At 44.3% G+C, this 9,301-nt stretch overlaps 1 long non-coding RNA gene across 1 annotated transcript in view; it reads left to right on the forward strand.

Moving 5' to 3' along the window:
• LOC132539383 (uncharacterized) overlaps positions 1-4,793 on the forward strand; it is a 49,122-nt gene extending 44,329 nt beyond the window's left edge. The window contains exon 4 of the long non-coding RNA XR_009550632.1: positions 3,439-4,793. This is a non-coding gene — a long non-coding RNA (uncharacterized LOC132539383). The remainder of the gene's footprint in view (positions 1-3,438) is intronic.
• Positions 4,794-9,301: the final 4,508 nt, after the last annotated feature.

Consider the following 9,301-nt stretch of genomic DNA (forward strand, 5'->3'; position numbering starts at 1 on the left):
GTCCCCACATACAGGGGGAAAGCTTTGAGAGTGGTGAAGCAGTGCTGTAGGTGTCTTTCTGTCTCTCTCCCTCTCTGTCACTGCCTTCCCTCTCGATTTCTGGCTGTCTCTATCCAAGAAATAAATTAAGATAATAGAAATTTAAAAACAGGAAGAAAAAAATAATGAAGGAGCAGATGTTGGGAAGTCACATTCCCCTCTATCAAGGGGACAGTTTCCCGACTGCTTGGTAGAGGGTCTCACCCTGACTCGCCCCTTGACACCACTTTTCCTGCCAGCAGTCACCTTCACCACTCTTGCTGCTGACACCCACAGGTAACTTTTCTCAAGACCTCCAAGATTCCAAGCCGAAGTTTAACCAGAGAACGAGAATGACAATGAGCGTGAGAATGAGAATGAGAGTGAGAAAATTCAAGTTAGAGAGCGAGGCAGAATAACAAAGAAGCAAGGTTGTGACTACAGCTAAGAGAAGGCTGTATTCTGTACTGGCCTCTGTTTTGGGTGGGGCTGGTGGGGAGAGATGGCTCATGAAAGAGGACCTGGGTTAGAGGCCCTGCTCACCACAGAAAGTCACATACATAGGGAAGTTTCATGAGCCGTAGAGCAGTGCTGTAGGGTTTCTACTTCGCTCTCCGCTTCTCTCTCCTCTTTGTCTCTTACCCTTTAGCTGAAAAAAATAAAAAAGCGCCCAGTGGGAGTGGTGGGATTATATAGATGCAAAACCTTGTAACAACAATAAAACATGCGTTGGTTCATTAAAGGGGGTAAAATATCCCTGAAATAAGTTAGCACAGCTAACTCTGGTTTGCTTTCACAGCTCATTATCAGGTGCATCGGATCGACCTTCTCGTGGTGCGTCCCGTGAGTACCCATTCATTGGGGAAACTGACGATCCTTCCTAGCCGACTGAATCCACATGGACCCCAGTCACTTTCAAAGCCAGCAACAAGCAGCTCCTGACAGCTTTCAACCTGACGCTGTTGACTGGCTACGGAAGAAGGGCCAACGCTAGAAGAAGAATGGAGTGAAAAAAAGACAGCTACATATTATTCCTGAAGAAGCAGACAAAAAATCAAACTAAACAAATAAGACAAACATAGAGCAACTTCTCTTGACCTTAGACCTGCCTGAATCCTTCCTTGTCGAAACTTGATGAAACAATAGCTCTTACCTCTCACTTGAGTCCCCTGGTTATCAGAACTTTGCCTAAACTTTGACTTGTAATCCCCAGAAGTCCAGGAACCAGATAACAAATGCTGCAGTCCTATTTGGTCGAGGTGAGTCAGTCAGATTATTTTCTACACTGAAAACATAAAATTTCATCTTAAAAGATGAGGCCTGGCTTGGAAGTTTATAAAAGAAAAGAGAACACCAACTGTAGAAAGCTTGGACACATTTTGCCAACACAAAAGAAAGGGAAAAAACATATCTGAGGCTGTTCAAACAAGATTAGGTACTATGTGGAATCATTTCAAGCCTCCGTAGGTGTGACTAATGCAATCCAGTTATGGGTGATGGGAAAAAAGTTAGGTGCAATTTGATTTCAAGGAACTAAATGCTGCTATATCTACTGTGAAACAAGTACTTTAGAATGTTGAGAAGTACAGAAGTTTTACTTATGAAAAATAAATTCCGTGCTCGCTTCAGCAGCACATATACTGAAAAATAAATTCCACATATTAGAGAATATATATATCCATGCCTCTCCTCTTCAGTCAACTAGACCCATCCTCCCCAAAGCCTAAGAACTTAATAATGAGAGCAGGTGGATCCGAGTTTGTGTTGACCCTGGTACCATGGTATCTATGCAGGTGTTTTTTTCAGCAGGGGAACATGTTGATCACAGTCGATGAAGGGTTGGGAAGGCTGGGATATAGTCCAAGTCTTGTGGCCTTCATCAACCTAGTAACTAAATAATTAGTAATAATGCAATGAACCAAAGCCTGGTGAAATCCACTAAGATCATTTTAACACTAAGGATCTGCCTGGATATTTTGGATTTAGATGGTAGTGACAGTGATGGTGGTGGTAGAGGTATTGGAGGTAATGGTGATGATGGTGAGTTGATGGTTCTGGCGTTGGTGATGATGGAGGTAGTGGTGGTGATGGTGGTGCTAGTATTTGTATATGTTAATTACATTGGAAAGTAAAATCCCAGGGGGCATACAACAGGGAGAATAAAAGCTTCCACCCTGAGAAGGGCTCTTTCACATTTCTAGAAAATATCTATAGATTTCAGCAGCTACCTCTGAAGGATTGTTACGGTCCTACATCACAGCTGGAGCTTACTGTGAAGTTAGAGCTCTTTGCTGGAACCAGGTATAATAACATCACTGTGCTCAGAATCATCCTCAAGCCTCTGCTCATGACTTGGAGAACAAGGCTGTTGGAGGGCTGGGTGGTAGCACACCTGGTTGAGCACACATGTTGCTGTGTGCAAGGACCCAGGTTTGAACCCCCAGACTCCACCTGCAGGGAGAAAGCTTTGTGAATAGTGAGGCAGGGCTGCAGGTGTCTCTCTCCCTCTCTATCACCCCCTTCCCTCTGATTTCCAGCTACCTCTATCCAATATATTAATAATGATAATAAATTAAAAAAAAAGAAAACTGATGGTAAAAAATGTTACTGGTCTTGGTTGTTGAGACTGACTGTCTTGTCTTTGATGTTGGAATCTTTCATGTCTGATCTTCACGTAAGAAAATCCACTTGGACAAAGATTTCCACAGTTTAATAATCTACCAACTCCTTGCAGAGCTCAAGAGCTAGAAAGACAAGAAGGATCTGTCTGTTACTTTTTATTAATTTAAAATATATATTTATTTATTCCCTTTTGTTGCCCTTGTTGTTTTATTGTTGTAGTTATCAATGTCATAATAATTGTTGACTAGGATAGAGAGAAATGGAGAGAGGAGGGGAAGACAGAGAGGGAGAGAAAAAGACAGACACCTACAGACCTGCTTTATCACCTGTAAAGCTACTCCCCTGCAGGTGGGGAGCCAGGGGCTTGAACCGGGATCCTTACACCAGTCCTTGCGCTTTGAGGCACCTAGACATAACCTGCTGTGCTACCTACCGCCTGGCTCCCATTGTCTGTTACTTCTACACTCTCCTTTTACTCTCCTCAACCATGGATAAGATCAAGCCCATAGAAGCCCAGGAGTTGGCACAGTGGACAGAAGACTGGACTCTCAATCTTGAGGTCCCAAGTACTATCCCACATTGCATATGTCAGAGTGATAACCTGGTTCTCTCTCTCTCTCTCTCATTGATCAACAAGTAAATAAATCTTACAATAAAGATCAAATCCATCATACTCAGATTTCTTGTGTACATTCATCCTCAACTTGAAGAATGACATGTTCTCTTAACCACTGGCCTCTGTTGACTAGGTTCATCAAAATGGCAGGCTTGGTAACCCTTGATTCATGGTTCTTTAAGGCACTCTGCCCCTATGCCCAAGATGAGAAGCCTGCACAGGACTTTTCAATGGCAAGACCAGGCTGCAACTTCAATGATGGCATCTCTCTAGACCGTCATCTTATCTGGGACAGGTATGAAAGCATTCCATTTACAATGGAAGATCTGCTCTTTAGAGCAGACATCTCTGGTGGAATCCTAACTGGCCCCATGTGGTGCCACCAAGCAGTACAGGTTTCCACCTCTTGTCATGCCAGCTTGTGCATTCCCTCAGGATTGTGACAGTGAGCAAGGCCTGCAAATGTACCTCATACCCAGTGGGTCAAACATCCAAAGAACAGAATTCACTGCTATCTCTGTACAGTAACACTGCTTTTAGTTGTTGTGTAAGTTCTTTTAGTTTTTGTATGAGTTCTTAGGCAGCCTGATACTTACCCAGAATAAGAAACACAGTCTTTTCCCTTCTTTCCATAAATAAATATGGGGCTGTGGGGCCCCATAGGACCTTGCCCTCAAGCTGGATCAACAATGGTAGAGAATGTTCCATCCTCCAAAGGGAGGATGGACAACATCCTCTATGCTACACCTGAGGAAGATGGGTCGATACTGGGGCAGCTTGGAATGTTCCTGCTCATGACCACAGAATGTGAGCTCAGATCTAGAGGGATGTAGAGGTTACACAGGCTCCTAAGCTAATTATGGATCCCAGGTCACATCAAATTGATGGGGTTTACAATAATATTTATACCCCTTCCTCATATTAGGGTGCTACTCTCTTCCCTGATCCAGCTTTCTGGTCCTTTTCCCAGCCATGACATCATCTCCCCAGACAATAATTAGCATCCACCTGCATATCAGATTTCAGGCTCAGGAAAAAAAAAAAAAAAACTAGTATAGCTACAGGCCCTTTGAAATATAACTAAAATATGCCTATTAGCTATCTACAAAATGGGGGACCCCCCCCTGAAACACTTCACATGCACTATTCCAGTCTTTAGGTCCATGATTGTCCAAAAATTTGTTTGGCTTTGTATATTAACTCTTTTTTCAGCCACCAGGTTCCAGATGCTATCAGGATGCGACCAGACCTCCCTGGACAGACAACCCCACCAATATGCCTTGGAGCTCTGCTTCCCCAGAGCCCTTCCCCACTAGGGAAAGAGAGAGACAGGCTGGGAGTATGGATCGACCTGTCAACGCCCATGTTCAGCGGGGAAGCAATTACAGAAGCCAGACCTTCCACCTTCTGCATCCACAATGATCTAGGGTCCATACTCCCAGAGGGTTAAAGAATAGGAAAGCTATCAGGGGAGGCGATGGGATACAGAGGTCTGGTGGTGGGAATTGTGCAAAGCTGTACCCCTCTTATCCTATGGTTTTGTCAATGTTTCCTTTTTATAAATAAAAAATTAAAAAATATATGGGACTGCATTTTATGTCCTTGGGAATAACTATCTATTTAAAATCAGCACCTTATGTGATGAAGAGCACTGGTGTTGAATATAGTGAGTAGTATACACACACACACACACACACACACACACACACATATATATATATATAATTTATTTATTTATTTGTTTATTCTTAACCAGAGCACTGCTCAGCTCTGGCTTATGGTGATGCAGAGGATTGAATCTGGGACTTTGAAGCCTCAGGTATAAGAGTCTTTTTGCAAAGCCATATGCTATCTACCCTACCCTTATATACACACACACATTCACTCACATGAGTGAGACTATACTCATTAATAAAGCAAAAGTAATAATTATATTAGATCTTTTGTTTATTAATGAGAGGAGGAGGGAGGAATTAGTATATAACTCTGCTGTATGTAGTACCAGCCTTCAAATTTGGAAGAAAATCATTATTTTAGGTAAGGAAGACATTGCTCTCACTCCATCCCCTAAATTATCATTTCTAAAGCACAAAGAGTATCTCTCAGTCTTCAGGTGGCCTGGTCAGCACTCCACCTGGGGCAGACACAGACTTGTAGCCCTGGCCCTTAGGCAGAAGAACAGTCCCACAATCCTCATTGCATTGCCTGATGCAGTTTCTTTAGAAGACTGACTTGAGGGGAGGGAGGTATTCAATTCAGAAAGAAATCTGTCTTGTGACTCCTTCTGAACGGAACATTAATTAAGTTAATGACTGATGTCTTTGTGAGGTTTCAGAGAAAATTTAGAAGTGTTTTCTTGGGATTGGCTCTTAAAGGAAACTTTGAGAAAAATCACAGGAAACGTATTCAAAGAGGACCAGATCGCTTTAAATCAAGCCTACTGAAATTCTTTGAGAAGCTACCAGATACCCATCTTGTGCCAGGCTCTGTCACTGCATTGGGCAATGCCTCTACTTGGTCTATAAGACTTCACATTTGTATTATAACCTCCAAGTTCACATGAAAGATGCAAAGCAGATTGGCAGCCATAAAAACGATTCATCTATTTATCTTTATAAAATTGAAGTTCTTAGGGCTGGGTGGGGGTGCACCTGGCTGATCACAGTCATTACAATGTGCAAAGACTTGTGTTCTCAAGCCCCCGGTGTCCACCTGCTGGGGGAAATCTTCATGAGCAGTGAAGCGGTGCTGCAAGTGTCTCTCTTTCTCTCTATATACCCTTTCTTTTTCAGTTTCTTTCATTGTTTTGGTGGCAGAGAGCCAATCAGATCCCAGTTTCTCCATGACCACACCTCCCGGAAGTCCCCCTCAATTTCTCTCCACCCAATAAATAATAAAAATATTTCTTAAACACTGAAGTTCTTGTTTATTTGGGGAATAGCAATAGTGATCTTCATTTTGAGCTTTCTACTAGTGGGTTCAGGGAGGAGAGTTCCTCTCTAGAATCTGGTGGCTGGCGCCCTTTGGTCGTCCGTCCTGTGGAGTCCTAGTTTATTCTAATCCACCCTTTGCCCTTTAGCCCTTCTTTCAACTCCCACCACTCTCTTTTTGGCTCCGGGTGGCTATGGTGAGTTAAGGAGGAAAAGCTAAACTCCAAGGCACAGAAGAAGCACAGAGAGATGCCCTGGGGTCTCTGTTCCTAGACCTGAGTGGAGAGTCACCTGCAGGGAGCACATGGAGACTCTGGGTGACAGAGAGCAGGCACCGGTGCCACTCCCTAGATGGGCAGAGGACCAGGCAGGGGAACAGTGGGGGAAGGTTGAGATGCAGCCTCTGAATTCCAGCCTGAGAGCCGGGACCCCCCTGAGGGAGGGGAAGCGGTGTGCAGAGGAGAAAGAAGGGAATCGTTTTCAGAAAAGGAGCCAGGGGGAAACAGATGTCCACGGTCTGCTATTGCCATCCTGGCATCTGCTCTGCATAACGTAGCCTCCAAGATGTCTGAAACACCTGCGGGTAAATGTTTCAACATCTCTTGACTGGGGATGAGTGGGTAGTAAGGAGGCGGCAAGGCAACTTGTTCTGGAGATGTTATTTTATTTCTTAAAGATGGAGCAAGAGAGACAGAAAGAGAAGCTTCCCTCAAAGTGGTGGGGATTGGACTTGAACTTGGGTCATGCACTATCTAAGTGAGCTATTGTATTGAGAGAAAGTATAAAATATGGACAGGAGGATACTTGGGGTAGACAGATCACTGCCATCTACTCATCCATTCATTCACTCACTCACTCACTCACTCACTCATAGACTCATTAAACATGCTTGGGGGCTGCACCCTCCACCTCACCACACAAGTGAACCCTGTGTCCAGAGGTAGGAGAACAGCCCTGAGGGAGGCTGATTCCTCGTAAAGATGACAACTTGAGACGGAAAGAAGATATTCAGAAGAAAAGGAAGCAGGTGCCACTCCTAATTTGGATGCATAAAATAGTTAAGCTCCAAGATCCTGGAGCACAAACAGAAGCTGTGAAATTGGAAAGACACAAGCCAGAACACCATGCGGCACAATACTGAAGTTTTTTTGAGCATATGATATGTTTAGATGGTTTAAATCTCCAAACAGGGAGTCGGGTGGTAGTTCAGTGGGTTAAGCGCAGGCAGTGAGAAGCACAAGAACCGGTGTAAGGATCCTGGTTCGAGCCCCGGCTCCCCACCTGTGGGGGGGAGGTCACTTCACAGGTGATGAAACAGGTCTGCAGGTGTCTATCTTTCTCTCCCCCTCTCTGTCTTCCCCTCCTCTCTCCATTTCTCTCTGTCCTATCCAACAACGACATCAATAACTACAACAACAATAAAAAACAACAAGGGCAACAAAAGGGAAAATAAATAAAATAAAATAAAATAAGAAAATCTTTAAAAAGAGAGAGAGAGAATCTCCAAACAGCACCAAATGTCATGATCTGAAGAAGCTAGAACTCAGCTATGTCTCCCTTGACCCTCTGTAATCATTTTGACTGCTTTGCCATTTGGACTGCTCCTTTATCAAAGTCTATCTGCACATGCATATCTATTGTGTCCTTTCACCCTGCCATGCTCTGTTGGTTAAGTCAGATGCTGAGTGTTGTGCAGATGTCCCCTCAGGCTAGTGTCAGTTTCCCCAGAGAGTTAATACAATATTCTCCAAGTGCCCTTCCCAACCAATCCTGTCCAGGCTCGTCATTTCCGGTTTTTGCCCTATAAAGCCCTTCTTCTTCCGCCCTTCTGTCTCTTGCCAGCTTTTCACCTAGGTGAACGGAGGTCTGCTGCGCTTAGCTGGAGGCGGCCATTTTTGCTACCTCCACGTGGCCGGAACCACTGCTCTCACCCAACTCTGAGGTGCCCCAGCGAATAAAGAATTGTGTTCCCTGTCCACTCCCGATCTCCTCTCTCTCACCTCCGTGGCGCAGCACGACAGCTGAGCACACAGGAGAGCATATTCAACAAAGTCAGGACTCATCGTGTCTGTCTGTTTCATCAGGTACTGCAAGTTACACACCATGGGCCAAATCCAGCCAGGAAGCTGCCCATGTCAATAAAGTTTTATTAGGACCCAGGCAAGTCCTTGAGTTTGCACCTGGTATATGCTTTCTAGCTACCATCCTGGGGTTGAGTGGTAGCACAGAGTATGCACAGACTCTCAGGCCAATGTTGTTGCTATCTGACCCTTCACAGAATAGCACTTCACACCCCTCACCGTGCCTTTCCCTCGTCGTTAAACCACAGTGGTCTCTCTGGGCTGATGCACGTGGATCTTTGTCCTTCCTGATAGTTTTTGTACTTTCTTATTTCACCAGTCCGGATAAACAAGCTCCTCCGCCAGCCCTGTCAGAGACAGTGGTTCCTAATCTACTGCTAGACCTGAACTTGGAAGGAAGAAATAAATACCAGGGTATATATATAAATAAATATAGGGTATAAATATCAGAGTAAAAATACCCTGATGTAAGGAATCCATATGTGCTTGTCTCTTATGCTTTAAGTAGAGCTCTGTTTGGTATCAAAATATTGATTTGGGGGTAGGGGAGATAAATCAGGGGTAGAGTACAAGACTTGTGTGTCTGAAGGCCCTGTTTCAACCCTTGGTGGGTGCCACAGATGCCAGAGCTGCGCAGTGCTCTAATCTCTCTTTCTCCCACCTAATACCAAAAGTAAGTCATTTATTGATAACAGTTTTTTTCATGATTATAAATACAATGCAAAACTCAGGGACTGGATGGTGCATACCAGGTAAAGTGCACATAGAACTAAGTGCAAGGACTGCACAAGATTGGGGTTCGAGCTCCTGGCTTCCCACCTGCAGGGGGGATGCTTCACAAGTAGCAAAGTAGCTCTGCAGGTGTCTATCTTTCTCTCTTCCTCTCTGTCTCCCCATCCTCTCTCAATTTCTCTGTCCTGTCAAGTAAAATAGAAAAAGACGGCTGCCAGGAGCAGTGGATTCATAATGCTGGCACCAATCCCCAGTGATAACCCTGGAGGCAAAAATAAAAAATTAAAAACTTTAAGATGGAA

This window comes from Erinaceus europaeus, chromosome 7, assembly GCF_950295315.1.
Source record: "Erinaceus europaeus chromosome 7, mEriEur2.1, whole genome shotgun sequence".
Taxonomy (NCBI): Eukaryota; Metazoa; Chordata; class Mammalia; order Eulipotyphla; family Erinaceidae; genus Erinaceus; species Erinaceus europaeus.